Source organism: Magnolia sinica, chromosome 6 (genome assembly GCF_029962835.1).
Source record: "Magnolia sinica isolate HGM2019 chromosome 6, MsV1, whole genome shotgun sequence".
Taxonomy (NCBI): domain Eukaryota; kingdom Viridiplantae; phylum Streptophyta; class Magnoliopsida; order Magnoliales; family Magnoliaceae; genus Magnolia; species Magnolia sinica.
In genome coordinates this window covers 82281776-82309660 of record NC_080578.1, presented here as the reverse complement: position 1 = coordinate 82309660, position 27885 = coordinate 82281776, and the positions used below count along the sequence as shown (strand labels likewise).

Sequence of the window (27885 nt, the reverse complement as noted above, 5' to 3'; positions counted from 1 at the left end):
TAGAATCTTCTCTTGCAGGAAATAGTTCTCGGGCAATGTTTTCTATTAGCCAGACTAATCTCATAGGAAACAAAAAGAGGAATTACATTCTATCCTCCCATATTTCGAAGGGAAGCAATCATTCTGTGAGCTTTGAGTGGTCTCCATTTCCTGTCGAGATGACAGGTGCATCTGCAATTGTTCCATCACCTTCGGGTTTAAAGCTCTTTGTTGTTAGGAATGGCGAAAATGGATCCCCAACACAGCTTGAAATATGGGGCCCATCTCAGTTGCTAAAGGAGATATATGTGCCACAATCTGTTCATGGCCAAACATTTACAGATGGATGGTAACCTGTTACATGCCTGACTATATTTAATGCTTTCCAAGTGAACTACTACATATACAGCACTGTTTGTGGATTTTGAGATCTCTTATTTGTGTTGTTTAGGCCAGTAGCACTTCTCAGCCGACCCCAATTAATTGGTATAAGCCTTAGATGATGATGATGAGGCTAGTAGCACTTCTTCTGGCAATTATATTAAGCCTGCATGTTGTTCTTAACATGGGCATTTACACATTGCATGTGCGATCAGGGTCACAGATCAGGTGGACCCCACTGTGTGATGAACTACCTGAAAGAATGATGATCAATTCTTCAGGTGGCCCGTATGTGTTTGTTGACTGTGGACCTTTGGCGATTTCTGGTAAACTATCCATTGTCTCTGTATTGTGTGTCCACCTGTTGAGTCGATCAATCTGACTTTTGCGCCAGGTCATTCACATGTCATGCTGCCAGATGCATCCTCAGATGTCCCCATGTAAGGTTGGCATGTGCTGTCGCAATGTCGCATCTAGAAGGGGGTGTGTGTGTAGAGGTGCATGGGGCTTAGGAATAGCTTCTTGAAATTAATAAATTGCACAACTGTTGTTATAGGTTTGAGGGGATCTCTTGGAACTATGATGAAACACTCATTGCTTATGTTGCTGAAGAGCCATCTCCACCTAAGCCTGCATTTGATGGTTTGGGCTACAAGAAAGGGGCTTCTGCTGATAAGGACTGTGGTGTCTGGAAAGATCAAGGTGATTGGGAGGAGAATTGGGGGAGACCTACTCACGGAAAAGGCAGCCTGCTCTATTTGTTGTCAATATTGATAGGTTGGCCTTTTCATATTCTTTTGTATTATATGCATCTATTATGGTGGGAAGTCTTAAGCTGTTAACTGCAAGAAAGTGTCAGCTGTATTTGAAATTGTGTTTGCACAGTGGAGACGTACGAGCTGTAGAAGATAAATCCGTGTGTTGGACAAGTTGTATGGGCACCTACGTCTTCCAAAAGCTCCTATAAGCATTTGGTTTTTGTTGGATGGACATCAGATAATGGCCCCCATCAAGTTTCAAGAAAGCTTGGTATCAAGTACTGCTACAACAGGCCATGTGCCTTGTATGCAATCAGGGCTCCTTTTCATGAATCGTAAGTTGATGAACCTTAACTCATGTAGGTTTTTAACTTATCTTTTTAGGTTGAATGGTGATGTTTTGTTACTTTTTGTTACCCATATATTATTATTAATTTGGGGCCTGTTTGGATGGGAAGAGAATCCCAAATCTTTTAGATTTGTTATATCCGAAAGGATGTGAATTGGGAAGGTGCTAGATGTTTAGTTTATCCAAAGTATCCCATGCAATGGTGGATAAATTGTTAAAAGGGCATCCTCCTTACGGCACTTCGACTCATCTCCTGCTTGAGACAAAATGGAGAGAGCTATCCTATGCAATTCTACTTGAGTTGGCCAGCATCCAAACAGACCCTTCAAGATATGGTTTCCAGCTTTGAACTCTGGATTTTTTATTCTTTTCCAGCAGTAATGTTACTGAAGATTTAGCAACAGCAGTGAATCTCACTCAAGGCATATCTAGCGCCTTCTTTCCACAGTTCAGGTACTTCCATATCGCTGTTCATGCTTGAGTTTCTACTACATTTCTTTGGTTGCATGTATTCAACTTTTATTCATGTTGACAAATAATTTTCTTGGATGATTTTGAATCTTAAGCAAATGCTGTTGTTATCAATTATTTAATGCTTTTTGTGAAATTTCCAAAGGCAGTAAAAAACTTCTCTGCAAGAAGATGCGTAGCGCACATCAGAAATTTAAGAAGTTATGAATTTATCATCAATGCTTCATTATGCCTATGGAAAAGGGTATTTTTGGTATTTTAAGAAATGGGGGCTTTGGACTCTTTCTTAAGTTTCTCTGTGGAAGTTGTTCCATGATGACGTTTCTCCCTTCTATTTTTTGTTTTGATGGTTGAAAGATATGATACATGAACAGCCTACCCAAAAGAACATGTACTTTATGTTCACCGTTTGTATGTTTTAGCTAAATGCTGTTTCAACCCTACAACAATGATGACTTACAGGGTCCTGTACTCATTTCTTTTCTGAAACACCAGGTTCCGATCATGTAGCCCATGGTTTGTTGATCTAAACCATTCATTCGATGGGCCCTAAAGTAGATAGGGAACACTCTATATCTTTCTCAGATTGGTGATTCTTAATGCTACCATTCATGGCCTAAAAATTGATGTTAAAGATACTGGTCGACATCGACAGGAAAATGACCAGGTATTTAGGTGTTAGGATCTTCCAATTTAAAAGATTTCTTCGCCATCCCCAATCCAAATTCCAAGGTTGGACCCATCTTATCAACAGTTTGGATCACCCACCCAACCATGGGCCCAACACAAATTCAATGTGAGCAGAGCACGCATCATTTAACTGGCTTATGGAAGACGAAGGTTCACCAATTGGCAAACACATTAGGAGTCGGCTGTCAGCCACCACTAACAACTAAAGTATGATTTCCAACATTCACTACTAGCAACAAGCACAAAAGATGTAGCAATGAAACATTTACTTATCTTCACCCACAGGAGATTCAGTAGCAAAGATTAGACATACTCCACTCGCTTAGCTCTGGGTGGCTTGGATTCATAAATGAGGATTGGTGCATACAATGAATATACACATTTGAAAGTAGGATCTGCATTCATCATGGACACATTTTGTGAAGATGCAAACCATAAGAAGCTGAATTCTCCTTTTTCTTGTATGCTTAAAATTCTGTCCAAAATTTTTGCTTGTATGTGCAACAAAGGCAAGTTCCTTTTGCAAATCAGGTGGGCAGCCAATCGTCAAAACTTTTGCTAAGCAATCATGAGAATTCCCATTTCGAACGATTGGCAAAACATGATTCATAAAGCTGACCCCTGATGGCTGGGAGTATGTTACCTAAAATGCAACCCCCCTCAACCCCCTTTATGTTCTGGATCGAGCATTCTGGATTATGGGTCATTTGCAATCCAAATCGCTATTTTTAATGACCTGAATTACTGTTCTTTGTTCTTACTATTGATTAAGTTAATGAAAATTTATATTTAAAATTAGAGATTTATACCTTTATTTATTTAGTTAGATATAACACTAACCATATTGGGCCTATAACAATAACATTCATCATTTCATACAAAAATTGCAATATGAGTTCTTACATAAAACTATATTGCATACACAGTATATGTATTCGAGTGATGCACATGATCCTATCCTTAGTATACCGCTTATTGGAGGAAGTGGCATACCATGCAGCCATTCTTGTATCACTTACCAAAGCGACCCATGATTCAAGTAACCTTGGCTGGGACAGGCTGTGGTAATAGTGGTTGGGCAAGTTCTTTTGCAGAAGTATGAAGATATTTTGTTGCAAAAGGCACGACCTTTACTTTGACGAGTATCCCTTAGTTAAGGGTGGCAATGGGCTAGGTAGCCTGCCTGATGCACCTGTCGGCCAGGCTTGGACCTATTAGGTTGGCGCATGGGCTGGGCTTGGGCCTCGCATGAATGGCCTCATCAATTTCGTGGTTGGGCTTGGGCTCAAGTCATGTCAGCTTGACCTAGCCCTGTCCAGCCCATCCAGGCCCCATTTTATATGTACATGTGTTATGTCCTATTAATATGCCATTCCAATCCTCGGTTAGGCAACCATCCACCTCAAATGCAGACTCATTGGTTTCATTCCTCTAAAATGTCTATTTCTTTATGCATGTGTGGCTCACTTGATCAGCAGATAGATTAGGAACATTTTAGTCGGAAGTAGGGATTTTATCAATTTCTTGGCCAGGCCAGGCAGCATTTTAAATAGCGTGTTGTGTTATAGCATAGTGTTTAGCCCTCTATAGCATGTAGTGTAAGTTACACAATACTTATTATTTTTAATTCAAATAATAGAAAAATATGATAACATTTACAAAATGCATAATTTCTACGGGTTCTTGATTATGAATCTGGATCATCAAACACATTTCCATGCAAAATCTCTCTCTCTCTCTCTCTCTCTCTCTCTCTCTCTACCTTTAGATATCTCTAAGTGTGACATCTTTTTTTATTTAGTGAAATATCACAAATTAATGATATGGACCACAATTTGGATGGTTCGGATTGGTCTAAGTGCTCTATCTATGATATGAACCACAATTTGGATGGTTCGAATTAATTTAATGTAGTGTCACGTGTGATAGGGATAAGTCATTACCATTTAAAAATAAGTGTTAAACTAACATAGAAAAAACACTTTAAAAAAAGGAGATTTTGAGTAGCTTACGCTATCTACGCAACATGTAGCGTATGCACATGCACCGTAGCTTACGCTACCAGGGAGTTATGCTACCTGCATATTCTATGTAGCGTGTGCTACATGCTACGCTATGAGCGCTATTGAAAACATTGTTGGCCAGGTTAGGTTAGGTTAGGCCTAGGCTTAGGCCATGTTGGGCTCAGGTCTTGGGTCTTAAGTGTCGGGTCAGGCTGATGTCGGACAGAATGATCTAACCTAATATGATGCCATGAAATTAAAAGATTAACTAGAGCGATGGAATGATAAAATAAAGCTAATTTACCATAAATTCATAAATTTCAGATTCATGACATGTCCAAATCCAAGCCTATGACATTCCCGCAATGTGAATATCATAAATTACTGATTAACCGGGACCTATGGAAGATAAAACCCCCATCCTAGCATAGGGTTAAATTTGAATTTAATAGAAATCATGTGGCTTGTAAGAGGTTTTGATGTGTTAGTGATGCAAGACAATTAACCACTTGCTCTAAAAGCTCAAACTGTTAGAGCATGGCAAATTAATCGCTTTATCTCATAGCCCAGGCCCCACATCTCGTGAGTTAGGACCTCGAATGAACCCCCCTCGTGGGCCCCAAATCATATGGGTACCGCTTCACACGGGCTGCCCACCCCGAGTGTGTCCTTGCATCCCACAAACTACCCCACTCGAGCCCGGTGTGAAATGCGCATTAATTACCCCCGGTAAGGAGTCTCGAACACGAGACCTCCCTTGTGGGCCCTGTCCACCCCAAGTGTGCCCCTGCATCCCACAGGCGACCCCGGTCGAGCCCAGTGTGAAAATGCCCCTGCTTTAGATAGGGTTGTTTAAAGGCTAGGGAATGTGGAAAATGGGTTTGGGAGTATTCAAAGTATCGGTATCGCTACAAGTTTCACTAGACAGGGATACATAAATGATATTAATATTGTCAATAATATCGCCAATAACCGGAAATGCGGGAAAAAAATGGGGAAAATAGTAGAATTTTTAGTGAAACTTCAGGAGATACTAAAATACACATATTTACATATTTAGGAATAAAAAATTTGCAAAAAGAATGTATACGTAATAAGTTTCCATTTAATGGGGCCTTAAAAGCATGTGTCGTCATAAGAAACAATCTAATCATCCCATCCATCCCATCTAACCATCCAATCATCCATCAAACCTTCCATCCAAACATCTATCAATATTGCAAAATATCGACAACTCGCAATATTTTGCCAAGAAATTATCAACAATTGAAAAGGAAACAAAAGATTGTGGTCTTGATATCGCGCATGTTGTGATAACGATAATATTGAGATATTATCAATATTAGCAACAACAAATTAAAAACTGCATAGAACAATGTGTACATAAAATTTTTGATTTTTTTTTTTTTAATAAACAAACTTTCTGTGATATCTCTACGTTGGTGATATTATTGAAATATCGCCGATACACTTGTGATACAAGTGTCACCTAGAATTTACACAGTAAAAAATATTGGTGATACATCGACGATATCGATACATTGGCAATACAAGCGATGCCTGGAATTTACACAATTGAAACAGTTGGCAATATAAATAAGTTAGCGATACTTGGCAATACATTGTTGATGCCTGAAATTTCCAATACCGCCGATGTTGTCGGTATTGCCAAGCTGGAGATAACGATAATATCGGAGATGATTCAAACAATAGGCTTAGAGGAATTAGGGTTTGGAACATTAGGGTTGAGGTTTTGGGTTAGGATTTTAGATTTTGGGTTTAAGGGATTTAGGATTTAGGATTTCTAGAATTGGGAATATGGGTTTCAGGTTATAGAAATTAGGGATTTATGATTTGGTCAAGGGATTTTCAGATTTTAGGGATTTGGGTTTGAAAAAATTGGCGATTTTGGAGTTTGGGTTTGGTGAAATTGGTTTAGGGGTTTTGAAGAGGGAAGTTAAGGGAAGGGAAGAGCATTTGTGATGAAACAAGGGGGCCACATTACAAGGTTGCACTTATGGACCGCCGTACGTACGTGCGTCCATATGTCCGTACAGACATCAAAGATGGCCGGCTGTGGTCGATTTAGGCTTGGAATGGGTCAATTTAGGTTTTGGATAGTATTAAAGAAGAAAGGAAAGGAAGAAAAAGAAAAGATGATATCTTGTTGAGAAGAGAGAAAAGTAGAAAAGATAACTAGTGATTCGCTCTCCGTGGTTTCGCACCACCAATCCAATCACATGATGAAATTTTGCTCAATCACAAAGCAAAAAGAGAGAAATCTTTTTCATTCATAACATGCATATCAGCTAGGGAGAGGATGCCTAACCCTTTATATTCTCAAAAAAGACCTTTTACAAAAATGCGCTCTCAGATAAGATTCTCAACACAAAGACGCTTAATGAATTAAAAGTTGTTCTTAACTCTCTAATCTCAACACAAATATGAGTTATACAAAATATAATGAAACATGTAAACAAACTAAACAACTATTTCATAGCCCATGGTATTCCATGATCAAAACATCCGATGATGATGATCCAACGGTCCGATCATCGTGTCCACTCGATCCAATGGTCCAATGTGTCCATCAAGCTTCTATATGTAGCCCACATGCATCTTCCCAATGTGGGGTCTTCAAAGATGCACAAACATGCACGTGAGGTCTTCAACGTGGCTAGGAATGTGAATTGACCCAAGTGGGCCTCATGTAATGGTCATCTACCCGTAAGGAGACTGGCTCAACCCTCCTTCGATATGTTGCTCGGATGTCCTCATCAATTCCCCTCGGCTGAGGAGATTTCGTCTCTGGTTAAATAAAGTTGCGGTGATGCTTGAGGAGATTCGAGTCTCGTCGCTGAAGCTCGGCTTCCGTGATCCATGTAATGCTTGACTTTGGCCTGTCCTTGCACTTGACGAGGTTCTCCCAATAACCTCCATGTCATGTGGAAACCACTCGCTCATCCCAGATATCCTCTATATTTTCTCTCTTGGTAGGTGTGTATGGCAAAAGAGGTAGATGCTGGGAAGAATAGTTGGGCATAGTTCAAGGGTCATAGGACGGGTCGGGAGGGATATCATCAGGATTAAGGTGATGATCTGAATAAAAGGCTAGTAGGTGTAGATGTTGGACCCTTAAAAGATACAAGATCGTCCATATTGAATATAGATTTAATACCCATGTCAAGTTGAAGATCTACAACATATGCATCGTGTCCCAAATTACTCCTATCTTATAGGGTTCTTCACAACGGGCTTGTAGTTTCTTAATGGTCCCCTGCGGACACCGTTCAAGCCTTATATGAACCATCACATGGTCACTTGAAACTTTTTGAACCTATGATGAGAGTCGTCACATATCTTGTATGTTTCATTGCACATGCTAATCCGTTTTCTAATTTCAACATGCAAATCGTGGATATGACGTGTAAGTGCGCCTATGGATTCTAATGACCTATATGAGACTAATGCGGGGATAAAATCTTTGGGCTTTCTAAGCTCATCTACTTACCTTTCCAAATCCGCTTCCTCCGCGGGACTCATTTGTTTGTAAGGAAGGTTTGGTAAAGTCAACCCGAGGACTATATCTAGGGCATGTTGAATGTCCTGCACAGGTGTTCGCTCATCCGTTACGTCTTATGGGATAACATCACTAGACTCCTCCAATACTGGACTGACCTTAGTTGGTAAGTCTACGCTACCCTCAGGTGTAACCCCAGGTGGCATCTCCATACTAACCTTAAGTGTGATCTCACTTGCTATGTGGGTATACACAATCAAAGCAACTTTAATCTCGATTTCAAACTCTTTGGCATTTTTTATCGGGAGAGACTAAACTTGGAATTTTCTCACATCTTCAGGATCACGTTTCTTGATGTCATCCTTTTTTGGGGTGCTTTTGGATAGGAGAGGATTCAACTTTATCCTCTTTACCCTCATGCATAAACGAACACGTATTCGAGCGACCGAATAGTGTCACATCGTAATTATACAACCAGCGTCTGCCCAAAATGATGTGGCTTACATCCATAGGCAAAACATCATACCATAGTGTGTTTGTATAAGAACGAAATTGGATAGGAATGGGACAATGCTTAGAAACCGGAATCAATGACACATCAACCTATGAGATTCGATAGGGTTGAGGGTGAGGAACGACTATCAAATCTAAGTGATGTACGATGCTAATAGAAACCACATTGGTGCAACTGCCACTAGCAATGATTACCTTGCGGTTTTTGTCACCACACTTGGCATAAGTGTGGAAAATTGCATTCATGCGCCAATCATCACTTTCTATAGTTTGACCTAAGGTGCATCTAATGACTTCAAGTGGCGCAGTCTTAACTCCGTCTTCTTCATCACTAGCACCAATATCGAGTTGATATTCTTCTTCTTCGCAATTGTCTTGATTTACCACATCTTTATCCAAATTGCTAATGACGAGGGCCCTATTTAGCTCTTTTGTAGGACATTGATATGTGAAATGCCCATATCCTCAGCAGTTGTAACATTGCACTTGCTCACCTCCCTTTGAATTGGTACTAGCTAAACCTTGACATTCCTAAGGTTAGATTGAGTACCAGTAAGGGCTTTGGATTGACCCCCAATACTAGGCTTGGCTCCTTGAGGAGTGGTCTTAACATTGGACTCACGAGAGTCGAATCCCCTCACAAACTGCAATTTTAGATACCGCTCAAGGTCTTACACCACTTGATAGGCATGCTCTAGGGTGTTGACATCGTAAGGGATGAGCTCATGCTGAAGCTTGAATCGGAGGCCCATCCTGAAACGGGAAAGTGTCACTAACGGGTCCTCCTTGACGTTACATTGCATCATGTATTCATCGAACTTGGCGATATAATCTGTCATGGGCATTGATCCCCGACAAAGGGATTGCCACTGATCCAAGAGCCTCTAGCGGTACGAGAGGGGAACATACTTTTCTCTCAAAATTTCTTTCATCTTGGGCCATAATGTGACTAGGCCATCTTCAGACCTCTCCATCTTCCGCTTGACATTTGTCCAAAACAAATTGGCTTGTGATGGGGACATCACGCACACACGCCCCCCCCCCGCAAGGAAGAAGACCCCATCGTCGATCTGGATTGATGACGACGTCTAGGGAGGGCCTCCTAGCTACAAGATAGAGTTTTGGTTTATTGGAGTGGGCCCGATAGTTAAGTAAAGCCCATCATGGGATCTCATGATCGTGGCCCACTAGTCTGATTAATCTCATATTTTAGGTCTTGCTTATTAATGTTATGTAGAGTATCATGGACGGTTTAGATTTCTTTGATTGATTTTTATTTTTGTTTACTTCATCGCCAAGTAATAGGTTGCGCACATGGCGCAAGTTTTGGGGTATAGGGTTTTCCTATAAATCGGCACCCGTTGTAGTTTGTTTTCGCAATGAAGATTAATAAAAATTGTTACATTTTCTTGCTCCTTTCCGAGTTATGAAAACCTAATTGGGTGCGAAGCCCTCCCTTTTTTGAAGGGCTAACTACGGTGGTGCGAAGCCACATCTATCCCAATTCGCTCCCATCTTCTACCAACTACCCTTCTCATCTCCCACAATCATCTGTGCTACAAATCTGTCCTTTATTGCATCAATTTTTCTCTCTTCAACAGGATTCCAGAATCTGGCCCTGCAGGAGGGCTGAAACTTCGGCGGAGTACCACACACAGCCCGTAGCTCGGATCGATCCGAAACTTGAGGGTTTTGGAGTCCACCCCTGGCCGACCAGACTCAAGGTTTTCAGGTGTGGGACCCCCTCGCACTTGCGGCCAGGCCCCTGTGCAGGTGTGACAAGCCTGGCCCACTGTTCGCACGCGGGGACTATTTTCAGGTTCAAATTTCCTGCCTATTTTACCCCTCTCATACCTCTTTCCCCTAACCCTAATCCTAGATTGCAATACTCTAGTTTATTTGCCCCTTTTCTAATCCTAGGATTTTTCTGAATTGAAATTGGTGAATCCCTTGGATTAGGGATTGATTGTTGTGTATATGTGGATGATTTTCACTTTCCTTTGAATATCATTTGGTTAATAATTTTTATTGATTCGGCCCTAACATGTGTAGGCCTGGACCCGCACAGATTCCCCTTGTTTGAATGTTTGAACTTTCTTGTAGGATGTGGAAATCTTATGTGCATGTTTCTGAATTAGTTTGATTTAAAGCTTGAGATCTTGAATATTATATTTAATTTTCATGTCCTGCATCAGCTTGGATCACTAATTTCATCCTGGCGAACCTCACTCAACATCTATCGGACATGTCATGCCACTTAAAATAGTGATCCATGTCCGCTAGCCAATTGAGAAAGGTCTTGGGGTCCATATGACCATCATAGTTCGGGGCCTCAACCTTCAAACTTTTCATCACACATTCATTAGGATCATGGTGGTCCTTACACTCTTCACGAGTTGCCAAGTACACACGCCACGACCAATGCTTCGGCCATGATTTCTCTCACATCCTCCAACTTGGCCTCATCCAACTTGACCTTCCACTTGAGATTGGCCATCTTCCCCATTGTCAGGGTTTGCCTAGAGGGAAGTCTCCAACTGGGTTATGCGATTATTGGTCTCATTCCTAAGGGTTACAAGTTGGTTACTAGTGGTCCTACCTTGGGCCTCAATGGCTGCATGACGAGTGTTGATGGCATTGATAACCTCAGCAAGCTGTTCTGAGTTCATTGTGGGGTGTAGACCAAAACCATGCCCTGTAGCCCAGTACGAGTGGGCATAAACTTAAGGACCTAATGGGGAACCAAAAATCTAAAAACTCAAATACAATGTGATGAGAATGGATAGACTCCTAACTCTATACTCTAAATGCAGTATGAAAATCCTATGCTAGACCTAGTCTCTGACACCAAAAATTTGATGCAGGATAGAATGATCTAAACTAATATGATGCCATGAAATTAAAAGATAGATTAACTAGAGCAATGGAATGATAAAATAGAGCTAATTTGCCATAAATTTAGAAATTTCATATTCATAACATGTCCAAATCCAAGCCTACGAAATTCCCACAATGCGAATCTCATAAATTATAGATTAACCGGGACCTATGGGAGATAGAACCCCCGTTCTAGCATAGGGTTCAATATGATTTCAATGGAAATCATGTGTCTTGTAATTGTTTTGATGTGCTGGGCTGTTTAAAGGCTAGGGAATGTGGGAAACGGGTTTGGAGTATTTAGGCTTAAAGGAATTAGGGTTTGGAACATTAGGGGTGAGGTTTTGGAAGGTTTTGGCTGAGGATTTTAAATTTTGGGTTTAAGGGATTCAAGATTTAGGGTTTCTAGAATTGAGAATATGGGTTTCAGGTTATGGGAATTAAGGATTTATGATTTAGTCGAGGGATTTTCAGATTTTAGGGATTTGAGTTTGGAAAATTCTGTATTTTGGAGTTTGGGAATTTTAGGGTTAGGGTTTAGTGAAATTAGTTTAGGAGTTTTGAAGAGGGAAGCAAATCGAAGGGAAGAGCATTTGTGACGAAACAAGGGGGCCACTATACAAGGCTGTCCACACGGATAGTCGTATGTGTGTGTGTCCGTACAGACAACAAAGGATGGTTAGCTGTGGTTGGTTTGCGTTTGGGATAGGTCGATTCAGTTTTTGGATGGTAACAAAGAAAAAAAAAAAAAAAGGAAGAGATGAAGAAGAAAGAAAATGAGAAAATGGGAAAAGATGATATTGATACCTCGTTGAGAAGTGAGAAAAGTATAAAGATAACTAGGGAATCATTCCCTGTTGTTTCTCACCACCAATCCAATTACAGGATGAAATTTTGCTCAATCTCAAAGCAAAAGGAGAGATCTCTTTCCTGCTAGGGTAGGGATGTCCAACCCGTTATAGTCTTAGAAAAGACCTTTTACAAAAAGGCGCTCTCAGAGAAGATTCTCAACATAAAGACGCTTAATAAATTAGAAGTTGTTCCTAACTCCCTAATCTTAACACAAATATGAGCTATACCAAAAATAACGAAAAAATTAAACAAACTAAACAATTAAACTATTTCGTGGCCCGTGGGGTCCATGATCAAGATGTGTGATGATGATGATCCAATGGTCTGATCAGCGTGTCCACTCGATCCAACGGTCCGATTATCGTGTCCACTCAATCTAATGGTCCAATATGTCCATCAAGCTCCTATATGCAACCTATGTGCATCTTCCCAGTGTGGGGTCTTCAAAGATGCACGAACATGCACGTGGGGTCTTCAACGTGGCTAGGAATGTGAATTGGGTCTAGTGGGCCCCATGTAATGGTCGTTTAGTCCTAAAGAGACTGACTCAACCCTCCTCTAGTATGTTGCTCAAATGTCCTCATCACAGGCCGGCCTAGCCTGGCCCAACCCAAACCTGGCCAATGCTGCCCCTACCCTTGTTTCTAGTTAAGAGCTATTAGTCAAGTTGTACTTTCTAAAGATAAAATAGAGTCAAGGGCTTGAATAGTGTTTTTGCTCCTTTGCTATCATGTGTGGAAGAATACATGGTCTGCTTTATGTTATATGTCTTGTTATTTTCAATTTTTGTATTGTATTACAATCGTTTTGCATATATTTTAAAAATGTAATTATGGGTCCTAGAGGAGCTCCATAAACCCGAATTCCACAGTTCCTATAGTAGAGTTGTATTCATTGTAAGCTAAATTATGCATATTTGCCTATCTAATGAAGTAATATAGTGGCATGTAGCATCTAGGCAGTTCACATGTGTATTGTATTCATTTGCTGAGTCTGCACTAATAGAGCCATTGTTTGGAGTATCCCTAATATTGTCGAAATATCCCTGATATTATCTGTATCTCTGACACTAGTAGTGATATCAATAACACGGCAATCATAGAAATTCTAGGTATCAACGATGTATCACTAAGTATCGCCGTTGTATCGCTATCGCCAATATTTTCGGTTGTGTAAATTCCAGGTGTCGCTTGTAGGACCAATGTATTGATATCGCCAATATTTTTGAGTGCATAAATTCTAGGTGTCTTGTATCATCAATGTATCGATATCGCCAATATTTTTTATTATGTAAATTTTAGGTGTCGTTTGTATTGCTAGTGTATTGATGATATTTCGATAATATTGCCAATATATCGATATCGCCAAAATTTTGTTTATTAAAAAATTTTCGTTTCAAACTTTTTTATGGGTGCATGGTTGTACGTAGTATATAAATTGTCAACGATAATATTGATCATATCACACTATTGTTGTTATCGTAACATGGGCGATATCGAGACCATAGTCTTTTGTTTCCTTTCTAGTTATTGACAATTTCTCAGAGAAATATCATGTGTCATCAGTATTCTGAAATATCGATTGATGTTTAGATGGATAGATGGGATGGATGGGATGGTTGGACTGGTTTCTTATGACAACACATGCTTTTATGTCTTCATTAAATGGAAACTTATTATGTATGCATTCTTTTTTGTAATTTTTGATTCCTAAGTATACAAATGTGTATTAATTTCTTATATTAATTTTTTTGTTTCTGAGTGGGCTTCCTCCCTCAGTGTTGAGAAGGACCTTATTTTGTCTCCTCCTTCTTGTTGGGCTTTTTCATTCTTTTCATATTCTGTTTACCAGGCAGGCCTTTAATAAAATCTTCCTAAAAAAAAAAGAAGTGTATTGTAGCATCTCTTGAACTTTCATTGAAAAAATTCCACAATTTTCCCCATTTACCACCAATGTTTCCCCGCATTTTCAGATATTGGCGATATCAATATTGTTTATGCATCCCCAACTAGTGAAACTTGTACCAATTCCGATACTTTGAATAGTGGGTGGAGTTTATGTTTCATTGATCAAAACCATTCATCTAATGGTGCTCACATGGACATGTATACTTTAGAAATCTTCCAGATTGGAAGATCTGAGATATCTGATCTTTGGCCCATTGATGTAGGATGATGCAAACTATCCTAGGATGCAAGATAAGAGATCAATTACACATTAATTTCAACAATCAACATGTAAAACCAAACATATCCACATAATAGATTCGTAAATTTAGATTTATAACACGAAAATCCTAGGTTATCACATATGTGATGCACAAAAATATAAAATAATTCAAGAGTGGCCTACTTGGAAGTAGGGACTTCCAATCTATCATGGGTAGTGCAAAAACCACGTGGATAAATGATGATGCAATCAAAATTCTGATTCGGGGAAAGTTTCACAAAAAAAAAAATTAGATTTTTATTAGGGTTTTGGATTCATGGATGGAGATTTAGAATTGGGGTTTTTTTAGGGATTCAAAGGATCTGAGGATTAGAGAAGTTTTGAAGGAGGGAAAACCCCAAATGGGGGCCCACACGTGGCTGCCCATATGGATGCATGTTCGTGTGTGTGCATGTACGGGTCCACACCTAGCTAGGTAAAGGGCAAGAAAGAGAGGGATGATTGAGTAGGGTTTTGATGGGTTGAGAAGGTTGCAATGGAAGGAGAATGGAGAAGACGAGAAGAAGAATATCTTTTGAAGAAGAGAAAGAGGAAGGATGCACCTTGGGGAATCCACCACCAAACAAGCCTCTACCCTTCCATAATTTAATTGGAAATAAGGGTTTTTCACAAACCCTAAAACACGAGGAAAATTCCTTCACACGAGAACTTCTCTCTCTCTCTCTCTCTCTCTCTCTCTCTCTCTCTCTCTCTCTCAATAACTTCACTAGGGTTGGACATCCACCCTCCTGTGCTTTTATAATAAAAATTCAGAATAATTACAACTATGCCACTCATTTAAGTGAAATGACCCATCATCCAAAATGAGAAAACCAAAACACTTATTATCAATATCAATCATCAAATAAATCCTAAAAATAATAAAAAAAACATAGAGGAATTAAGATCAAAGTCCAAGGGGCCCAGATTTGGAAGATCTGGTGGCCTGATGGCCTGATCGACAAGATCCAACAGTAGGATTGACACGAAATAAAAATCCTATGACTAAAATGGTCTCCTAAGCAGCCCACATGTATCATCCCAAAGTGGAGTCTTCCTGATGCATGTCCAATGCATGCGGGGTCTTTAAAATGGCCTAGCGGGCCCCATCTAGAACTCGTCTGCTATCCACAAAGAAAGCTGCGCTGATGTGGGTGGTCGCCTCCGTCCCTAGTACACCCGAGTAGGTCCTCTGATGTCCCCATCACCCATTTAGTGGATTGTTCTAGTAATTTTTTTTTCTTAGCTCTCTCAATTTTTTTTCTTAGATGTCTCTGTACTTTGTAGTCCATTTGTAATAAGGACTAGGATCTTCCTTATTGGGATATTTTTGGGGCATCCGTCATTCGTGGTGGGGCCTATCGATGCCCATCTTCGATTGTAGTTGCTGAAGGCAATGATGCTTCCTGTAAATTGGACTTCAAAATGAAATTTCCTTTGCGTTTTGTAGTTTTCACTGGAAAATTTTCCTTCTACTTTCAAGGTGCTTTATCTTATTTATAGACCTGAGTGTTTCACATCCTCATCTGCATATGATAACCAGAGGAATATGTTCACTTCAACCCATTGGACAAATTCCCTGTTGTTGAAAGCATTAGCGTAATTCATTCTCAGATTGCTGATTTGGCTATAGAATGATTATGTGTTTGCAGTCCTGATGGAAAGACCCTCCTGTTTTTATCTGCAAAAAGTTCTGTGGATAGTGGAGCACATTGGTCTACAGAATCACTTCATAGAATAGATTGGCCTGCTGATGGAAAACCATGTCCATCTATGAATATTGTTGATGTGGTAAGCTCATCTTTCTGTTAGCTGTAACGTTTAGTATGATAAAATAACCCTCTGATGTGATTATGTGTAATTTGGTAATACATGCATTCATTTGTTTTAATTTATTTAATTGATGCATGCCATTAGTTTTTGCATTTCTTATGGTATTTTCTATTCTTTGCTCATATGCTAAATACATAGGTTTTCTCATGCATGTTCAAATAAGAGCACATATCATGGCTTGGATATACTGTTGTTTGCATGGTGAATTTAAGATAACAATAGGAAAGAAAAAGCTATCTGATTGTAGGCTGTTTCTAGCGATTCCGTTTTCTTTCTTCTTCTTGTTCTTCTTCTTCCTCTTTTTTCTTCTTCTTCTTCTTCCTCTTTTTTCTTCTTCTTCTTCTTCTTCGGTTTCTTGTTCTTTCATGTAAGAATCTGGATTGAGGAAGACTAACATTACATAGACGACTTAATGGGAGTTTTTCCCAACTTTGGTGATTGTTTTCTAGTATTGGGGGATGTTGGTTTGCTAAAAGTTTAATACTTATTAGAAAACAAATTACTTAATCAATCAGCAAGACAATTTGGGATTTAACTTCTTTGATCACTTGTATTATATGCTCAGTGTGTAACTTATGTTAGACTCATGTCCTTTTTGAAAGCTAGACTCATACTCATATGGGCATGACTTTGTAATTTTCTTAATTATTAGCATAATATGATTTTCTCTTCAAAATAAAAGAAGCTCATCATTTATACTCAATAACTACCAAGGATTAGCAATTGTCAACCTTGGATTAGGAACTGCTGCAATAAATACTTGCTATATATTTGTTGCCTTTCTTATTCTACCCCCTGGTGTACGTTAGATGGTTAAACTAGAATTTTGAACCATTTAGTGCAGGAGTTAAGACTTTAGACTCTGCTTATAGTGGTATAGATGGTTTATATTAGTGTTTTAAATAACAAATAATGTATAGTGTAGGATTCACCCCTATGAAGTGTGAGGCATAAGCTACTTTGCATGTAGCGTAAGCCAACCCACTACTCTTGGATTTTAATTAAAATAATAGGAAAAATAGGGCGAGAGTAAATATAAAGATAAAAATAACAACTGAACTAATTTAATATTTTCCTTCTATTACTTCACTAAAATCATTGAAAATAGTTACACCATAAGTGGCTACGTAGTGGAAACTGTAACTTGTTTATTTCACTTATAATAATAGGAACGCTTAGAAGAGAGATTTGTGAAAGATCTATAGAGATCTTAACACCTTTATCTAATCTAACAACTACCCTCAAACCCAAAAGTGCTCTAAAAGGAGTAATGTGAGTTTAAAAGGTAAAGTGAACATTTTTTCAAATGTAAAAGAAAAACTCAATGGTAATGTGGTGACGAAACGATGAATAGCATGAGGCAAGTACACACTTTTGATGACTTTTGAGATGTGAACCATTGACACTTCCAAAGTCTAGTGAATGATCTAGTCAACTATTACTCTTCTGGTGGATGCACACTTTCAGTGGCTAGGAGTTTAACTATTCCCCTTCTAGTGGCTCTAGATGTTTCGATAGCAAAGAAGAAAAAAAATGTTTGGTCCAAACACTCAGCACAATAAGAAAGTCCAGTCCAAAAGCTTGGCACAATACAAGTCTGGTTCAAACGATTGATGCAATTACAAGTCCAATCCAAATGTCCGATAGAAAAATTGTCAAATATGGAGAAGATACATCTTCGAAGGTGTACGAAGAAGGAGACCAACAAATTCCAAGGATTCAAATTCGGTCCATGTGACACACTAGAGATGCAAGCTTGGAAGGTGCAACTAATTTGGTGCACTTGTAGAGCACCAAATACAACCAACACAGAAGGAAAGCAAGATTTGTTGTAAATCCACCACCATCTTTAGATTTGGTCAATCCTAAAAAAAAAAAAAAAAAAAAGACTTCAAATTTGATGGTTTATGATCCTAATTTGATAGCCACCCTCACTGCCAAATGTATTGCTCATCTTGTATGGCTATGATAGGTGTTTTTGGGGCTGATCTTGGTGGTAAGTAATGACAGATGGGCGCGAACATGCCATGATTGATGACAGATCAGTAGGGTGCAGAAGGCTCTGGTGGTGTAGTTGGCACGGGGTGAAGCCCTGTCTTGCAGTTTTCGGTATGCAATTTTGGGAATAGAGAGGGTTTCGATTTGCAAGATTGCCAGAGACAGACGATAATGCATTCATTGACAATGGTAATGTATCAGGTAGTGTTGATGGATGACCATAATCAATGGTGGTGGTGATGAGTTGCAGGCAGTTGATTTGCCGATGCTTGCGGAGATAGGAGATCAGCAACCATTGCCACGATCGAAGAAGAAGCTGCAACCCCACGACAGTGGTAGTTGGGGAATGATGACAACACGAAGATGACACATCGGGATCTCGTGTTGGTTAGATTCTGACGAACATCAAGATTATGGACGATGGAGAAAAGGGGCAACAAGTTGTGCACAGAAGGTGGATGTGGTGCAAGCATTCATTGGATTTGATCACGGTGGGTGGTTGAAACAGAGAAAATCCGACCTTGTGTAGAACATAGACAATGGCGATGAAATCCAACAACAATGGTTGTTGGGCATTGGAATGGTAGTATGGGGATGAGGGCGCATGGGCCTAGTGCATTGGTCGTGTCATCATTCGTCCCTAAGTAGCCTACCTCTCTGTGTGGGGCTCGTAGACGAGGATGTCATGGTGAGCATACACTGGATTTGATCGTGGTGGGTGGTTAAAACAGAGAAAATCCGACCTCGTGCAGAAAAGAGACGATGGTGATGAAATCTAGCAACAATGGTTGCTAGGCATTGGGATGGTGTAGACCTCTCTGTGTGGGGTGCACAGACGAGGATGTCATGGTGAGCAGTGGAGATGAGGGCACACCAATGGTGGGTCGAAAATGATGAAGTAAAACCACCGTGATGCCAAGATGTAGTTGGACACCTTTAAGATGCAATTGGAGGACCGCTAAAATGTGGAGGGGTGATTGTCAGGGAACCACTGGAAAGCACGGATGTGGTCGTGGAAGCAATAGTGTCTAGTGGGTTGCTGCTGTGACTATCGGAATGTGGTGGTTTGCCGCTGAGATCGGGTCTCACATTGTTGCTGCTGGAAGGAAATAAGGTGGAAGAAAGAAGAGAGATAGGCTCTGTTAGGGTTATAACATGAAGGTCTTAGATTATTAGGAAGACTCCACTTTGGTATGATACATGTGGGCTGCTTAGGATATCATTTTAGTTATAAGATCTTTATTTCGTGTCGATTCAACCATTGGATCTTGTCGATAAGGCCATCGGGCCACCAAATCTAGGCCCCTTAGACTCTAATATTGCTTCTTTTATGTTTTTTGTTATTTTTAAGATTTATTTGATGGTTAAGATTGATAATAAGTGTTTTAGTTTTCTTATTTTGGATGATGGGCCTTTTCACTTAAGTGAGTTGCATACTTTAAATAATCCTCATTGTGTTTTAGGGTTTGTGAGAAACCCTCCATTCCAATTGAATTGTGGAAGGGTAGAGGCTTGTTTGGTAGTGAATTTCCCAAGGTGTATTATTCATCTTTCTCTTCTTCACAAGATATTATTCTTCTTCTCTTGTCTTCCTCATTCCCCTTCCATTATAACCTTCTTAATCTAGCAAAACCTTACTCAATCCTCCCTTTCTTTCTTCCCCTTTACCTAGCCACGTGTGGACCCGCATGTGCACACGCACATGCGTCTGTACTATATATGGTAGGGGCTGAAGATCATGGTATCAGAGCTATAGCTCTAAATTTCCATTTGTCTCGTGCTCTCAAGTTTCTTAGTCTCGGTTATTCTTGTTCTAGTTCTGTTGACCTCATGTCTTCCGATAAGTCTGATGTTTCTTTGATTCGTTTCAATGGCAAGAACTACTCTGCTTGGGCGTTTCATTTCAGGATTTTCGTCAAAGGTAAGGAGCTGTGGGGACATGTTGATGGCAGTAACCTAGCTCCTGACAAAGACAAAGACAAAGACCGAAACGCCAAGTGGGAAGTCAAGGACGCACAAGTTATGGCATGGATTTTGGGATCCGTTGAACCCAACATCATCTTGAACCTTCGATCTTCTCAGACTGCAGCTCAGATGTGGACATACCTGAAGAAGGTCTACAGTCAACAAAACACTGCTCGTCGTTTCCAGCTTGAACATGAATTGGCCACTCTCCAACAGGATAGTCTTTCTATCTCTGATTTTTACTCTAGATTCACTAATCTTTGGGCTAAATACACTGATATAGTTTATGTTGACTTACCATCCGAAGGTCTTAGTTCTGTTCAATCTGTCCATGAAACTACTCAGAGGGATCAATTTCTAATGAAACTAAGGTCTGAATTTGAAGGCACCAGATCCAATCTTATGAACCGAGAATCTGTCCCCTCCTTGGATACATGCCTAAATGATCTTCTTCGCGAGGAACAGCGCCTTCTCACTCAAACCACCATGGAACAACGACGATCTACATCTGTTCCTGTAGCCTATGCAGCACAAGGCAGGCCACGAAGCAGGGATATGAGCACTGTTCAGTGCTTCTGTTGCAAGGGATTTGGTCATTATGCTGCAAACTGTCTCCGAAAATTCTGCAACTATTGCAAAAAGGATGGCCATATCATCAAGGAATGCCCAACTCGACCCCCCAAGAAATCGGAGACAGCATATACTGTCTCAGTTGGCTCTTCTAGTGCGGGTAGTTTGGTGAATACAACACAAAGTGCTCCTGCTCCTGCTCCCGTTTCAGTCCAACCCGTGACCCCTGACATGATTCAACAAATGATCATTTCTGCATTTTCAGCTTTAGGACTCTCAGGTAAACCCTTCACTACATCATCTCCTTGGTACTTTGATTCCGGGGCTTCCCATCATATGACAAACAATGTTGCTTCTCTTACCAATGTAAACAAATATTTTGGAAATCTCAAAATTCATACTGCTGATGGCAATCATTTACCTATCACGGCCACTGGTGATGTTTCCTCCTCTCTCACTGATGTCTTCGTATCTCCCGGTCTTACCACCAATCTTGTGTCTGTCGGTCAATTAGTTGATAATGATTGTAAAGTAGAGTTTTCTAAATCTGGTTGTGTTGTGCAGGATCAACAGTCAGGGCGGATGATCGCGAGGGGGCCTAAAGTGGGACGTCTTTTTCCTCTTCAATTTCCTTTGTCTTCTTTTTCTTTGCCTTTTGTCGCTTGTAATTCTGCTCATGTTGATTACCGAGCGTGGCATAAACGTCTCGGACATCCAAACTCTAATGTACTTCATGCTTTATTGAAATCTGGTTTTCTTGGGAATAATGAAACACCATCTCTTAGTGTTGTTCAGTTTGATTGCAATTCTTGCAGACTTGGCAAAAGTAAAACTCTACCCTTTCCTTTTCACACACCGCATGTTGTCAAACCTTTCGATCTGATACATAGTGATGTGTGGGGTATGGCACCAGTCACTTCGCATGCTAATTACAAATACTTTGTCACTTTTATTGACGACTATAGTCGTTTCACATGGATTTATTTCCTTCATTCCAAAGACGAAGTATTTTCTGTTTTTAAGATTTTTCATGCATATATTCAGACACAATTTTCGGCCCATGTCAAAATCCTTCGTTCTGACAATGGGGGTGAGTATATGTCTCATTTGTTTCAGGACTTCCTGCAGAATCATGGCATCATCTCTCAACGGTCTTGCCCTTCGACACCTCAACAAAATGGAGTGGCTGAAAGGAAGAACCGTCACCTTCTTGATGTGGTTCGCACTCTTCTGTTAGAATCTTCCACGCCCTCTCAATTTTGGTGTGAAGCTCTTTCCACTGTTGTCCATCTCATTAACAGATTGCCTTCTCCCACATTGAACCATGACTCACCTTTCACCAGGTTATTTGGTCACCCTCCAACTTATTCTAACCTTCGTACCTTTGGTTGTGTCTGTTATGTTCATCTTCCTGCACATGAACGCACAAAACTTACGGCTCAGTCAATTAAATGTGCTTTTCTAGGATATTCAGTACAGCAGAAAGGTTTTCTTTGCTATTATCCAAATCTGTGTCGCATTCGAGTTTTTAGAAATGTGATTTTTTTCGAAAATCAATATTTCTTTTCTACCCATCAGGATCATGTTTCTCCTTCATTTTCTGTTTTGCCTATGTTTCCTAACTCTCTTGCAGATCCAGTCCCTTCTAAACCTCTCCTAGTGTATCGACGACGCTCCACCGCCACTTCCCACCAACCTTCAGCACCTCCTGAGCCCCCTCAAGCTTCTTCCCCGACTGCTGCTCCTGTTTCAGCACCTGCACCTCCCTCTCTCCGACTCAGTACTCGGGTTCGTAGACCCCCAGATAGGTTTGGTTTCTCTTCTCCTTCATCCTTCACAGCCACTTTGTCGTCTATTTCTCTTCCTTCATCTTATAAACAGGCAATGGAGCATGAGTGTTGGCGAAAAGCAATTGAAACCGAACTTCTCGCACTTGAAGAAAACCAAACATGGGATGTTGTTCCATGTCCCTCCTCCGTGAAACCCCTTGGCAGTAAGTTCGTGTTTTCTATCAAGCTTAATTCTGATGGGTCCATAGATCGTTACAAAGCTCGGTTAGTGGCACTTGGCAACAAACAAGAATATGGTCTCGACTATGATGAGACCTTTGCACCGGTTGCCAAAATGACCACTGTCCGAACTATACTCGCTCTTGCTGCATCCCAATCCTGGCCCTTACATCAAATGGATGTTAAGAACGCATTTCTCCACGGTGATCTCAAGGAAGACGTTTACTTGAAACTTCCCTCTGGTATGCCCACTTCCTCACCTACTGATGTTTGCAAACTGAAACGTTCTTTATATGGTTTGAAGCAGGCACCAAGAGTATGGTTTGAGAAGTTTCGATCCACTTTGCTTAGTTTTTCTTTCACTCAAAGTCAGTATGACTCCTCTCTTTTTCTACAAAGGACATCCACAGGTATCGTCGTCCTCCTTGTTTATGTGGACGATATCGTCATCACTGGCTCTGACTTGGAGGCAATCTCTGCGGTTCAGACTTTGTTGAATTCTACATTTCACATGAAAAATCTTGGCCAGCTCACCTATTTCTTGGGTTTAGAGGTGCATCATCAACCGCACGGTCTCCTCTTGCATCAGCACAAGTATAGTCAAGATCTGGTTCAGCTAGCCGGTCTCACCAACGCTACTTCGGTTGACACCCCCATGGAACTTAATGTGAAATATCGACGTGACGAAGGGGAGCTTCTTGAGGATCCTACTACCTATCGGAAGTTGGTTGGTAGTCTTATCTATCCAACCATTACCCGACCAGACATCTCTTATGTTGTTCATACCGTCAGCAAATTCATGCAAGCACCGAGGCATCTCCATCTATCTGCAGTCCGCCGCATAATTCGCTACATTCTTGGGACACCTACTCGTGGCTTATTCTTCCCTTCCGGTTCTTCACTTCAGCTACAAGCCTATAGTGACGCCGACTGGGCTGGCTGCCCAGACACCAGGAAATCTACTACCGGCTGGTGTATGTTTCTTGGTGATGCCCTTATCTCTTGGAAATGCAAGAAGCAGGACCACGTCTCCAAATCATCTACTGAGGCCGAGTACCGAGCCATGTCTGCAGCATGCTTCGAGATCATTTGGCTGCGTGGTCTCCTCACAGAGCTCAGTTTCATTCCCGTACATCCTACTCCACTCCATGCTGACAACACTAGTGCCATCCAAATTGCCGCAAACCCAGTCTATCACGAACGCACCAAGCACATCGAGGTTGACTGTCACTCAATCAAGGAAGCCTATGATCATCAAGTCATCACTCTTCCACATATCTCCACAACTTTGCAGATCGCCGATATCTTCACAAAATCCATGCCACGTCAGCGCCATCATTTTCTCGTTAGCAAATTGATGCTTGTCGATTTACCAGCATCAATTTGAGGGGGGATGTCAAAGGAAATATCAATCTACACAGCAGATTTACAGCTTTACAGATTTACAGATTTACAGCTTTACAGATTTACAGATTTACAGCAGATTTACAGCTAATATCTACAGCAGATTTACAGCTAATATCTACAGCTTTGACTGATATGACAGTTATACAGATTTATTCCTTCCTTAATTAGGATATATTAGCTGTACAGTATATTTAGATAGATGTATATATGGTAGGGGCTGAAGATCAGCTTGTATTTCTTCCCTAAATAGCTTGTAATCTACCTATATAATGGGCAATTGTCAATGAAGAAAGGCAGACTTTTTCAAAAGGACTCTAAACTGTCATGTACGGGCAGCCACGTGTGGGCCCCCGTTTGGGGTTTTCCTTCTTGGATTTCCCTTCAAACCTCCCTAATCCCTAGATCCTTTGAATCTCATAAAAACCCCAATCCTAAATCTCCATCCATGAATCAAAAACCCTAATGAAAATCTGAATTATTTTTTTGTGAAACTTGTCCTAAATCAGAATTTTGATTGCATCATCGTTTATCCACGTGGTTGTTGCACTACCCACACTAGATTGCATGTCCCTACTTCCAGGTGGGCCATTCTTGAATTATTTTATATTTTTGTGCAACATGTATGTAATAATCTAAGACCTTCATGTTATGAATCTGAATTTTCTAATCTATTATGTGGCTGTTTGATTTTATATGTTGATTGCTGAAATTAATGTGTAAATTGATCTCTCATCTTGCATCCTAGGTTAGTTTCCATCATCCTACATCAGGAGAGATATATCAAAGAACTATAGAGATCTTAACAAACACATCTCAACAAAAAAGGAAATATCCTAATCCAGTTAGATTACCCTAATCTACTCTAACCAAAACATTAACTAATTTCTAGTGAAAATAGCAAAATGTAACAAATCGTTGAAACCATTAATTGAGTTTACTGTTTTAGTGAAAAATAGCATGTAGTAGACACTGTAACTTGTAGTGTGTAGCATAGCTTGTAGCTTGTGCTACGCAGTGTATAGCATACAGTACTCGCTTAAGCTATTTTCATCAGCTATGCAGCCTTAAATTCTAGGCTACACTGTAGCGTAAGCTATATGTTGCGTAGCATAAGCTATTTACAACAGTGGACTTTCTATGAGGGCAGCTTTTGAATGCTATTTTGTAAGTTACAAAAGAAGTCTAAGTCAAATGCTTGTTATGTGCTTCAGTAAGTATCTAAGTTTATATAATCACTGATGTGTTGTAAAGATAAAAGTTTTTCTTGTTTTTAACTCTGACATCTTTTTTTGATAAATTTCGTAACTACGACAATTGGAATTTTTTAATTCTATCCTTTTGGTTGAATCCTATGAAACTCTAGTCTTGAAACACGTATACCAAAACATGCATGGTTTCTCAAAATTTGGACGAGAATAAACCTCAAGGTCAGTGGAAAACATATATTGATTTTTGTTAAGTCTTGCACATTATCAGGTAAAACAATAATCTATTTAATATGGCCTCAAATGTCATCTGGGTATTGTTCAGGGATGAATTTATTGTAACGTTGGGAAGATGACTGTTCTTGAGTTGCCTTATACTGATTGATCTAGTATCTTTTATTATGGTGAATTAATGTCTCACGTTATACATGAGAAAGATGTTTACTTTTTTTATATTATTACTTTAGAAAATGATTAATGGAAGTTAGGAAATTTCACCATACTTCCTTTAATGAGCTTGCATATAAAGGCATATTTATTCTCTGCAACAACTTGTAGGTCCCTGTAGTGATGTGCCCTGAGGACGGTTGCTTCCCTGGGCTTTACTGTTTGAGCTTCCACATTCAACCATGGCTATCTGATGGACATACAGTTATTGTGTCTTCCATCTGGGGCAGCCTTCAAGTAGTACTTGCAATAGATGTGCTGAGGTAACTAGTGCTACCTAATGTCCTGATTAACATAACCTTGTACATCCTGTTTATATAGTTGAAACTGACGGCATATTTCTACACAGTGGAAAGGTATCACGAATCACCCCCATCTCAACTTATTCATGGAACGTTCTGGCAGTAGACAGGGACAACATTCTTGCCGGTAAACTGAATTGTGGATCTTAATAAATCATCACTAATGAAATGTTGAAATATTAAATCTGACTTTTACTTCTGTCTTTCTTCTATTTTAAGTCTCTAGCAGTTCCATAGATCCTCCTCAAATCAAGTACGGATATCCTCTTACTCCGAAGGATCAGATGGTTGCAAGTACTGCAGGGAATTGGATAGATGTCTTAAGCCCTTTATCAAGTTACCCTGAAAAGGTTGATGGTACCAGTTTTTGGATCCTTCGGTTTTTCTGTTTCTATACACGGAAACTGTAAATAGCTTAGGGCCTTGTGGTCTAAGTCTAAAACATATATTTCAAAGTTAGTTATTGAGCATGTACTAGTTTACACGTGGCACATATGTGCAATAACCAAACCGTTCATGTGTCTGAAGACACTGCAGAAATCAGAGTGGCTAGATGATCCTAGCTGCCATTTGGAAGCCTTCTTTCAGTTGAATGTTAAGAGCTGATTGGGCTATTTCTTTTCTGATGGTCCATTTGAAATATTGGAAAGTCTTTCAATTGTCCAGTTGGTGTGATTATTTGAGGAATGCCCAGTCCAAGTTAGGGCCAGCTGATGCATGTTCTGGGTCTCATACATACATGCCACATGCATGGTGATAAGTGTAATTTGTAACTAAATCAGATATAAGTGACAACTCTCTGCTTTTCTTATTTCGTATTGGCACAGTTCGCCAACCCTAACTCTTGCCTGTTGTTATCTGTCACAGGTCATATCTTTGCTGTCATCACTTGAATGTAGCATAATGAAGATTCCAGTCAGAGATGCTTCTCAAAACCTTACAGAAGGTGATATATTGGTGTTGATGTATAGATTTCATGTTAAATTAGATTCTTATGTGGTAGAATCCAAAGTCACCATTATATGGTGTTATTAAATGAATGAACCTTATGTTTTTTTTTTTTTGGTGGTCATGTATGCCTGACAAGGATGGAAGTTAAAGTGTCGCTTCTCCACGAAAAACTGTTTTTAAGAATTTTCACAAGATATGCTTGTTTGGTACAGACAAGGATACTAGATCCTTTAAAATAAAGCTGGCATGATTGTCAATGTGAATTTTGATCGGATTATAGCACAATTTTCAATTTTCTTTTGTGTGGACCTTGATTATAAAGAATGTTAACTAGTCTGATGCTTAAGACAATAGTGGTAACCTTCTAAGGACATTGTGTTGCATTGATATTTCATTGTAGGTGCTAGAAAACCATTCGAAGCTATCTTCGTATCTCATTCTCACTCTCCTACCAAAGAACAGTACGATGGTCCATGTCATCCACTAATTGTAATACCTCATGGCGGACCACATTCAATCTCGTTGTCAAGCTACTCAAAGTCTGTTGCATTTCTCTCATCATTGGGTTACAACTTGCTTATAGTAAATTATAGGTGA

The 27885-nt window shown here is 39.9% G+C and overlaps 1 pseudogene; it reads left to right on the top strand.

Moving 5' to 3' along the window:
* LOC131248938 (acylamino-acid-releasing enzyme 1-like) lies at positions 1-27885 on the top strand (annotated as a pseudogene).